Source organism: Geospiza fortis, unplaced genomic scaffold (genome assembly GCF_000277835.1).
Source record: "Geospiza fortis unplaced genomic scaffold, GeoFor_1.0 scaffold55, whole genome shotgun sequence".
In the NCBI taxonomy this organism is placed as follows: domain Eukaryota; kingdom Metazoa; phylum Chordata; class Aves; order Passeriformes; family Thraupidae; genus Geospiza; species Geospiza fortis.
In genome coordinates, this window is record NW_005054308.1 from 11,613,745 (window position 1) to 11,624,907 (window position 11,163).

The 11,163-nt window shown below is 50.2% G+C and overlaps 1 long non-coding RNA gene across 1 annotated transcript in view; it reads left to right on the top strand.

The window, feature by feature from the left end:
* Positions 1-11,163, top strand: part of LOC115947661 — a 24,626-nt gene that overhangs the window by 4,923 nt on the left and 8,540 nt on the right. The window contains exon 2 of the long non-coding RNA XR_004081527.1: positions 3,867-4,006. This is a non-coding gene — a long non-coding RNA (uncharacterized LOC115947661). The remainder of the gene's footprint in view (positions 1-3,866; positions 4,007-11,163) is intronic.

The following is an 11,163-nucleotide window of genomic DNA, read 5'->3' on the forward strand; positions in this document are numbered from 1 at the left end:
AAAAAAAAAAAAATAGAGAAAAAGGCCATCCCCAGCCAAAACCCCAACCACAAGCCCCAGGCAGGGCACTAACCCTGGGCACTGGGAAGATGTGGTGCTAGGGATGGTTCTGCTCAAGGGCTGGGTTGGGGTTTGTGCTGTGGGTTATTTTCACCCTGGGCACAAAGGTGGCCTAAGGGAGCCTTGGAATAATGCAGGTGGTGGATATTTTATGGCACGTGCTTATTTGCTTGAGGAGGAATTTGACACAGAACAAAAGGTGGATGATGCTCCTCTGGAAACCCATTGCAACCTCAGGCTCTGGCTGTGGTGCCTCTTAAAGCACCTAAGAGTTAAAGATGGTTAAAGATGGGCATTTTCTCTGCCCCCCAGCAAAGGTAATTACCCCCCATCTATTTAGCAGGGAAAGAATTTGCCATTGAGCAGGCAGGGCCGTTCAGGAGAGCCCTTCAGCCCCCAACAATATCGCATTTCCCCGGTGCATAAAGAGCGGGGCCGTTTCCGCTGGCGGGGCCATAATGGAGGTATCTCTTTACAAAGCCCCCACTTCAGGCCAGCTGAATGCCTCTGCCGAGCCTCCCAAATCCCGCAGCCCTAATCCCTTTAGCAACAAAGATCTGTTTCTTTGCTTAGCATGAAGTAGACCTCAGAGGCCGGTGTGTGCCTTGGCCTGTAGGCCAAAAGCCTCCTGTTTACAATTTCCCTATTCCTGTTTTTAATGTTGTTCTGAGAGCAGCCACAAAGGGCCGGTTTTGTCCAGCAGGAACAAGGGAGCTATTAGAGAGGGACGGAGGAAGGAAGGAAGGGAGATCCAAAAGGAGCAGCCCAGGAGGGATTAGCATACACAGCTGTTCCCTCAGGGACAGGAGCTTTATGCTTTTTATAATTTCCCTCTCATTTACATTTTTTAATATCTGGTTTCCTTGATTCCAGCCCCCCTTCCCCCCTCGTCTCCAGGACCATCTGCCCATTTTATTGGATTTTTTTTTTGTTTTTCAGGCGGGTGCATCCAGCCCAGGGTGTTCACTGGCTCCAGCTTAAATCCTGCAATCCCTGTCAACTGTGGGCTTGCTCACTTTAAGCCGTCTCTCTTGCCTGGCTGATTTTGTGCCATGACCCTCCATCCAGCCCCATCAACTCTCCCTGGTGCAGTGGGGAGGTAGTGCTGAGCATCCCTGGATGGGGATGCCCAAGGCCAAGGGTTTTCATCCCTGAATTCACATTGTTCTTGGCTCTGCCCTGGCCAGAGGGGAGAATAGCTGAGCTGTTTACAATATTGTTTCATAGACTGCTCAAAAGCAGCGCCTGTTTTCCAGAAGTGCAATGAAACATTTATGAGCTCGGGACGTGGTGCAGCTCCGGAGCTCTGCGGGGGACGAGGGACAGTCGGGATTTTTGATGTGCACATCCCAGCTCATGTGGGATTTTGGCAAAGACATTAGCAGGACACGACTATCTCATTTTCCCTCCCCTCTCCCAAGGTGGTGATCCCTCAGGTACCCTGGTTTGAGGGTCAGCAGGGACAGGCCCCAGGTCCAGGCAGGAGCTGATGAGGTGCTGCCCTGCTCTGCACCTGATGGAGAGGATTTCTGTATGGTGCATAAATCCTGGTACAGAGCTGTGGGGCTGCAGAAGTCCTGTGCCTGCCCTGGAGTCCCTCAGGGCAAGATGAAACAGCCTCAAGTTGCACCAGGGAAGGTTTAGGTCGGATATTAGGAAGATCTTTTCATGGAAAGGTTTGTCAAGCATTGGAACAGTCTGCCCAGGGCAGTGGTGCAGTCATCACCTCTGGAAGTGTTCAAACAATACATGGATCTGGCACTCAAGGCCATGGTTTGGTGCTGAACATGATGGTGCTGATGGACTGATGGTTGAATCTGATCTCAGAGGTCTTTTCCAACCTTAACAATTCCCCAGTTCTGTGTGATTCCATTATTTATGTCAGTGAAGAAATAGATGGAGTAAAGCTGCATTCTAGGATTCTAAACCTTTGCTAATCCATGTTAACCACTTTAAATCTGGATATTTGTTGGAAAGAAGTGAATAGCATGGCAGGTTTTTCCCTCTGTGCAGCGGAGAGGTTGTTCACCTGTCCTTGTACAGCTCCCCTTTGGTTATTTCTGGTGCTTCAGCCTTTTTCATGTGTGGAAGTTCAGTAAGTCCTTCTGAATAATGACATGTTCTTTTCCCAACACAGCATCACTCCAAAGCTCATTAAGATTGTTAAATAGATATATATTTTCAACAAATAAACACTCTAAGCAGAAGTGTACCCTGGCTGTAGCTAAATGTGGGGATAAATCAGAATTTGAGTTTTACTCTGATGTCTGTGACTGTTTCCCTGTGTCTTTGGCATAAGGGATATAAAAATACTTATGAAGTACATTGTACATCCAGGATGTCTCAGCTTTTACATGATTTTGTCTACATTTCTCAGGAGTTAATATTTGAGGTTTCTTCTAAGGATGTATCAAAGGAAAAGCTGGATTTGAGCTCCATTCAGAAAGTTTTCCCATATCCAGAATTACTCAGTGTTTATAGAAGTAATTTGGTTCTGTGGAAGATGTTTAATGAATCTCCTGGAAATGGGAGGTTTTGTCCTGTTGAGCAGAGCCTGGGCTGGGAGTGGGACCTGAGCAGGGCTGTGGTTTAACATCCTCCCCACTCACCCAGGGACGTCCAGCCTAAACCCTTCCTTCCTGCCCAAAGTGGAATTATCATTAACTCCTAACTCGTTTTCAAGAAGAACATATTTTTTTGTAGGCTGTGGAGTTCTTCCAAGAATTTTTCAATTTTTACAAATGCAAATATAAGCTCAGCCAGATGCCAGCTAAAATGCAGTTCTGTTACACCAGCCAGCCCAGGCACCACAGGCTCAGCACCACGACCTTTCAAGCAGCTTTTCTAGAACAGGCTGGGAGAACACTTCCTAAAAAACCACAGTTGCAGCTGCTCTCATTACTTATAACATCCCTGATGGAGAGGAATTTAAAAATAATTCTTAAGGAACTTAAGCTTCAACAGCCCCCAGTGGGCTTAGTTTATGTGCAGTGCAGGCTTCCCTCGTGGAATTACAGACTCAGGATGGTGATTGTAGTGTTGATGATAATGTACATTTTCTAAATCATTACTTCTGTAAGAATGAAATAAAATGAGTGAAGCCTTTGTTTCACTTTTCTCATGCAGATGAATGGGTCAGGGATTTAGCCACTTCTTTCTAAAATCAGACACAAATTTCAATGTTGTCTCCACATATTTATTAAGCTAACAAGTTTATTACATATGTAAAATGCATTTGGACACACTGTATTTCAAATCAATAGAATAATTTGAGTCATCAGCTTTGTAGATGCATAATTACATGTTACTTCCTGGATTTTTATAATATTCCAAGCTGGTATTTAATTAAAAACTGGCACTTGGGATCCAGTTTCTTTAGGGTTTTGTGTGTGGAAACCTGGACCCTAATTTCAATATTTTTGTTGATATCCTGCAGCTTTCCTGACTCCACACCATCCTCTCCTCCAAGGCTGGCTTGAGGGAGCAGGGTAGGGCTGTGGTCCTGTTGAACTCAAGAGATCAAACCACCATTAAATCAAATTTATTTTACTACAACCAACAAAGATTTTACACCGACACTGTCAGGACACTTCAGTTTGAACAATATTTTTTCTCTCTGTGAATTTTCTGCTCTTAAATTAATTCCAATAAATATGTTGAGCTATGGATAAGAATTGTTCTATCTCTTCCCCTTCTTTAAGATGGAAACAAGATATATTTTCATTAAATCTCTTTAATTTTGCTCATTTATTTCTATTCCTCCTGTTACCCAGCACTTTGGTTTTCAGATTTGTCACCTTGTGCAGGTTCTGCTGAGACTCTGGTCCCCTGACAGCAGCAGGACGTTGAAGGATTTGAGCTGAGATCTCTGAGCAGCCACAGCCCCCTGCTCTGACCCCTCCTTTCCAGCCCAGACACAGCTCCCTCAGCCCCACATTTCCTCCAGGTAAGACTTGATTTCCTAAAGATCTCGTTTCTGACCACTCCATCTTTCCTTCACGTGGTTTTGTCCCAGCAAGAGGCTGCAGGGCTGGCTCCTGTCCCTGGGATGCTCCCAGGGGACCCAGCCCTGCTGTTTAACCCACAGCCATGGGGACAGGGATGCTGTTCCAGAGGGAGGATGGGAAGCACAGCTCTGCTCTCCAGAGGATGGCTGCTGGCTCCTGCAGCACATTGTTCTGTGCTGGCAGAACAGATCAGGGCTTGGTTTTTGCTCCAGGAAATTCCCTGTCTTCCCTTGGTGAGGTACCCAGCTGCCCCAAATCTCTTTCTGCTGCCACAGCAGTGATCCCAACACCCACACACAGGGCTGGTGTCCTGGGGTGGATTTTCTTTAGGGCTGACTTGGGAAGCGTGCCCATAGGAAATGAATGAATAATTCAATAATTTGTAGCTGGTTGGAGAGCTGGAGTTCCTCCATGCTCTGGCCAGGGTTTGGAAAGTTGATGAGCAGATGGAATGTTGGGCTGTGCCCTCTTTCATCCTTGTAAAAATTCCCCCACAGCTTTGGGAAGCTGTGGGCATTTGGGAGAAGGTGCAGGTGGTGGCTCTGTGCTGGTGCCCTGTGCTCTCTGAGCGGGATGTGTGTGTGAGCAGGACCAGCTCTCCCAGTAAGGATGGGGGAACTGGGGTGTGCCCAGGCTCTGGGCACCAGATCCAGAGGAGAGGCTTCCTCTTTGTGGTGTGTGCTTGCCAAGGCAGCCTGGAGGAGAAAACAGAGCAGGGAATCAAATAGAAAATCCGGATGTTTGGTGGAGGAGGGAGAGCTGGGGAGTGGAGTGAAGGCAGCCTGGAAAACCGTGGGGTGTTCTGCAGCCTGAGAGGGGAAAGGGGGGTGACAAGGTCTGGGACAGTGCCAGGGAACAGGAGGAGGCAGAGACCGTGGAAAGCAGCTGGGAAGAAGCCTTCTTTGCAGGAGGAAATGTTATTATTAGTGCTCAGTTTCCTGGACAAAAGATTCTTGTCTATTTAAATACTTCAGCTTCACGGGGCTGCAGTTCTCCAGACACAATAAAATCTGCATTTTCTCCCTGTCATTGTCATTTCCCGCTGGCAGCAGGTGGCTGCAGCTCCTGTGCTCTGGAGTAGGACATTGCAGGGCCAGGGAGGACAAGCCCTGAGGATAGTGGCTTTGTCCCCTGTGCCCCCTCACATCTGTCCATGGAGGTGCTGCTCCCTCACAGCAATGCAGATGCTGCTGATAGAGACAGTAAGATCTATTAGATTTGAATAAAATTGGCAAAAGCATTAAAAAATATTAAAAAGTTAAATATCTTTGAAGAAACCACCCTTAAGAATCCTCCTGGGCCATCCTCAGGCTTCCTCAGCCAGCCATGGCAGCAGCAAAATACAGAAGCTCACTAATGCCAAATAATCACAGCTAATGGATTATTGGAATTATTCTTTCCACCCAGGCATGCACAAAAGCCACACAGGGGTTGGAGTTGCTGTTGTGGGGGAAGAGATCCAAGTTCTGTGCAAGGTGATGCACCTGAGCTGTCTTTGGTGGGTGAGGTGTGGTGAGGTGAGGTGCTGCCCTGGCCCTGGTGTCTCCATGTGATCTCTGAGTGCTTCAGCAGGTCAGGCTCTTCTCACAGAAAATCCAGATGATTTCCTGTGATAGGTGAGAAATCCTGATTTTTTTTCCCTGTATTCATGTAGCATGAGTTTAATATCAGATCTATCCCTATAAAGATAGAAATGGGACTTTTATTCCATTAAAAGCTGGGAGATGTCTCACTCTGCTCTTTTCCTGATTATAATCGTTGCTGGTTCCAAGCCCTGCAAGACTTTGAAAAGCCAGCCTTCCTGAATGTATGACAAATATATCACAGAATCACGGAATATCCTGTCTTGGAAGGGACCCACAGGGATCATTGAGTCCAACTGCTGGACCTGATATAAATATATATTTATATTGAATTACTGCAGAAGTGCAGATGTGCTCAAAGCAGCGTGAGGGAGCCGTGGTGGGGCTCGTGGCTGTCACGAAGGACACACAGGATGCACAGTTGCTAAACCACTAAAAGCACGTCCTGTTCATCTCAGTGGGGAGTTTCTGTGTTGGGATTCTGGAAAACTGAGCAGCTGACTCTTAGTGAGTGGATAAACACAGCCAACCTGCAGCCATGCCAGTTAGATGTGGATTTTAACCAGGGAGTTTTGGAAGATAGCAGCAGCCGTTCTTTAAGTGCAGAACACTTGGGGATGAGCTGTGGGTGTTTTATAGGTGTGAGTTAGATTTGCTGGTTTTGTCAGGGTGGGTAAAGCCCCAGCTGTGTGTGGCCTCCAGCCTCAGCAGTGATGAGCCCTGGCAATTCCTGCTTTGATTTCACAGCAGCCTGCACTGCTCTGTGCTGGAGCTGGGCTTCTGCATCGAGCTCCATCCACCCCAGAGCTCCGAACTTGTCCCCCACTGTCTGGGGTTCCTGAGAACGTGGCCAGCAGCAGGAGAAGCTGAGAGGGAGAACTCGTGCCAGAGCTTGCCCTGGCAGCAGGAGCCCAAGGGATGAGGGATTTTGTTTGCCCCCCAGACCAGCTCTGCCTGTCCCTGTCCCCGTGGCCATGGGGCCAGCAGTGGCTCCTGGGTGACTGTGCAGTGCCTGCTGGCCCTGGTGATGTGCTGTACCGCTCAAGCAAATCATCCTAAAATAGGCTTCATATGTGATGCAGAAGAACCCAAGCAAAACAGAGCCCAGCCAACCCCAAATTTATGCTTGTGGTTACTGAAGCTTGTGAGATCAATTTTTTGTTTACTTAAAACTGATTTCAAAGAGTTTTTTTTTCTTTCTTTCTTTCTTTCTTTTAATTCTCATTCTTGATCCTTGGGCTGGGGGATGGTCATGGCACTGCTCCAGCTGGGGCTGAGCCTCCTGCTGTCATCATCACAGAGCAGCTCTGTCCCAAAATGCCCAGAATTAAGGTCCTGGTGAGGTGGGGGAGCACTGTTACACCCCCAGAACAGGATCTGTGGTTGCTGTTCCATTGGCACATCCCAGCAGTCACCCACAGCATCCTGAAAGATTCTCTTATTTTCATGAAAACCTGGAAAAGTTGTTATCAGTGGAGCTTTTTGGTTTTTTCCTATTTCTAACTTTTGACAACATTTAAGCTAGGAAGTGTTAAAAGCACAAGTTCAGTTGAAAAAAAGAGGGGAAAATAAAAAGGCCAAGAAACAAAAACCCCCAAAGCCCACAGAGCCTCTGTGGAGCTGGCAGAAGCCAGAGCACTGGCTGATTCCATCTGTCATCCCACATGTGGGGTGTACCCCAGTGGATAGGAAAGCCTTGAAAGCCCAGACTGCCATATTCCAGGACAAACTGTATAGAAAATAAACACGAGGGATAAATAAAGCACAGGCAGGAAGCGATGGCTGTGGGACAGAGACCTGAGGTGATGCTGCCCACAGCCCCCAGCCTGGCCAGGGCAGGGAAGTGAGGGAAGCACCCAGCTATTTTCCTTTTTAAGGAATCCCTGGCTGTGTGGCCCCTTTTCAACAGAGAATTCCTGCAGCCCCAGCGTTTGAAGTGGCCAAATCCCTGCGGGGCTGGGGCCAGCAGCTCCCTCTGGGCAGGACCCATCGTCCCCTCGGCGCTGATGTGGTGAGTGCCCTGGTGCCAAGCCCACATGGAGCTGTTTCCCGAGCAGATTCCTTCCTCTGGCTCCTTTTATTTCTTCTTTTCTTCTTCTTTTCAACACTTATTAGGAGGTTTGTCAGTGTTACGCGTGGCGTCCCGGTGGCAGTCCTGCTGCTGGCCTCCTTGGGGTCCCTGTGCCCCGAGGGGACAAGGACTGTGTGGGGACAGGGCCAGGCAGCACAGCCTCCCAGGGGGACAGCCCAGACTGTCAAGAAAACCCCAAAAGGAATGGAAATGGCCTTGGGGAAAAATCCTGGAGAGAATGAGGTGGCTGGTGCTGCTGCTGTCTGTCTGTCCCTGTGGAACCTCAATGCTCCTGACCATGGTCATTGTGCTGTGGAATTGCTTTTGGATGGTGTTCAGGCAGCAAAGTGGGGCAGGAGCCACTCTCCAGGCTGGTTTAGCCCTTCTGTGGGGTGTGATTTCTGTCTGGTTACAGAGGCAGGTGAGCTGGGAGATGGATGGGCAGCAGTGGGGCCGGAGCTGCAGCAGTGCAGGGCAGCAGGGTCTGGGAATGTGGGCAGCACCTGAGAGAGCTGTAAGGGACAAGAGAACAAGGATTTTACAAAAAAACCAAAGAGATCTAAGCCTTCATTTCAGTGAGAAAGGAGAAGAGGTGGGTTTGAAGGGTTTGAAGGAACAGAATGGAACAACTCCTGGTTGGGGGAGCAGGTCAGTCCATGGAGATGCTCTGCGTGTGCTGGGAACCATCCCATGGGCGCAGAATGAATTTATGTGTCCCAAGCGTTAGGAGGGAGGAAGATCTGTTCCAGAAACCCAGCCCAGAGCAGGCTGGGGGATCAGAGGGTGTTTAGGAGCCGTGGGGAGCTCTCTGCTCCTTGGTGCAGACAGCGTTAATCACTGGGGCTTAGCAGTGTGGCGGGGCCAGGGAGGAGGAAATGGTTCCGTGTCTAGATGGGCTTAACACAGTGTAAACTCTGTGGTGCACACAGAAAGCTACGCCTGAGTGTGAAGGGGCTGTTCCCCAGCACAACAGCCTGGGCTGAGGGTTTCCTCATGGTGTTGGTGGAGCTAAAGCTGGTGCACAGTGTCCATGTGCCTTTTCCTTTGGACAAAGCATCTGCAGTGACAACTGACATCCTCAGGGATGCCCTTCCCAAGCTCTTTCTTACACAGGTTGTTTGGCTAGGAAAAAAAAAAGATTTATTTTGTATTGGGGAAAAACTGGTCTGAGGAAAACTGGTAAAACAGTGTTTCAGTTATAATTCATTGCTCTCTGTCTCATTTTGGAATCGCATTTTTGGCCAGGGTACATCTGGCCAACGATGCTGTGATAGTGCCCCAAGCCTTCCTCTTGGTTCTCATTTAGGTTAGAAAGTAATTAAAGGAGGGTAAAAAAAGAAGTGACAGAATTACTGACTCTCTTTCCAAAAGTGAAGGGTTTAGGCCAAACTCCTGCTAAGAAAATAAACAGAATTTCATTTTTTTGTTGCAAGTTCTTCCCACATATTGAATTTCCATGCTCAGTGACAAGGGGGATCTGCTCAAGTGAGCAGCAATTAGATTCTGATGGCTTTGAGTTGTGCTTGGATTTGCTTTGGAAAGCTGGGGCTGTCCTTGGAGAGCAGGGCTTGGACCTGAGCTTGAGGCCTTGTTCTCCAAGGAGCACAAACCTTGCAGCCTGAGTTATCACGCTGTAGCTTCTATGGCTGTGCCTGGAAATTATTTTCCTGCCCAGTCTCCTGCCCAGTGTCCTGCCTATCTGTTATAGAGCCCTTCCTCCCCAGATTAGGCCAGCATTTGCTAGGCTGAGCCTAGAAACCATTTTTAATTGAGGCATGTTGCAGAGGTTGGCTCTTGTGGCACATGTGGGTGTGAATGTCCTTCCCACCTTCCCTCCTGCAGGAAAAGGAATCCCATGTTGGGATAATTTCTGCAGAAAGCAGTAAATTTGGGGTAGTGGGGAGTGTTAGGGCTTGTCCCAAGGGTACCCACCCCCAGGACCCTCTGATGTGGGGCTGTGCTGGGCAGGGATGAGCCCTGGCAGTGGTGGGAGATGCTTTGGTGGTCACCACGAGCATCAGGCCCCTCTGGGCAGCTGGGGTGACAGCAGATGGTGCCAGGGGAAGTGCTTTGGCAGCCAGGGGCTGAAGATGCCCTGTGCCTCGGGTGATACATTGATAAATGTGTCGTGGCTCCGGAAGCAGGGCAGGGAAGGATGTGAGGGACAGAGGATTCATATCCTGGAAACGCCGCCGTGTCACGGCCGGGGAATTCTGCAGGATAAATGCGTTTGCCTGTCCTGCTGCAGACAATCTGCTTAATGTGGGAAGCAGAGTTTCCTGGAGCACCGAGCCAGCGGGAAGGGAAAACCCTGAGAGGCAGGAAGGGCCGGGGAGAATTAAGCAGGTAAACCCATTAGCAGTGACCACCTCTTTGTGTGGGGATTACACAAAGCTGCTGCTTTGGGATGCTCAGCGTCTGGGGAGGGGCCAGGGCTGCCAGGGGGGCCTCTCCCCTCTCCCGAGGGGCTCGACCCCGCAGCTGGGATTAGCACTCGCCACAAGCTGCCCTCGCTGGCCAGAACAAATTGGTGCACGTGCTGAGGGGGAGCCCAACCTGCAAGAACCCTGGTGATGCTGTGAGGCAGAGGTTTGGCAGGCTCTGCTCAGCAAATCCCTCCATTCTTCCCAACGGGACCTTCCCCATGGAAATCACTCCTCTTTAAGGAACAGATTTACACTGTTCTGCTACTCTGGACATGCGGTTACCCCAGCTCCCTGCTCAGCTTGGGAATTACTCAGATACTGGCTCTAAAAGCAGAGTCAGGGCACAAAGGGGAATAGATGTGCTGTCCCAAGAGCCTCTCTCAGTCAGGACATCCCAAAATGGTTTGGCAGAAGCTCGGGCCAGTGCGGAGGGAGCCCTGGGGTGCAGTGGAGGGTGCAGGGGGAGGGTGTGTGGAGGGGAGACACCCCAGTGCCAGGGAGAACTGCAGGGACGGCATCACCCGGGGCCAGGCTGGGGCTGGGACGCTCCCTGGGTCCTTGCTGGAACCTCCGAGGGGACGGTGCTGCCCGAGCTCGTGGTGACCAGCACCGTGTCCCAGAGCTCCCATCCTGTGTGCGTCCTCGGGCAGCCTTCCCAACATGCCGGCCACAGGAAAGCAGCAGAAACCCAAGCTTTCCTTTGGCTTGGATTCCCATCAGTTCCCAGACTTTAATGACAGACCATTCCAGGCTCCCTCCTAGGGCTGGTTTGGCTCTCGGGGCCGGGGCCGAGCTCTGGCTCATGGACGAAGTAGCCAAGGGGTGAGAGGAAGAGGAAGGAGAGGCCACGCTGTGGGATGAGCGCTTTGCGGGACCGTGACCCCGCTCTTGTCCCCCACGGGGGTCCCGCAGCCCCGGCCCCACGCGGGGCTCCCCGGGCTGGGCAGAGCGGCAGCTCCGCGGCTCCTCTCGCTTCGTTTTGCGCTCCAGATGCTGCGCCAGATGTTGGCGCTGCG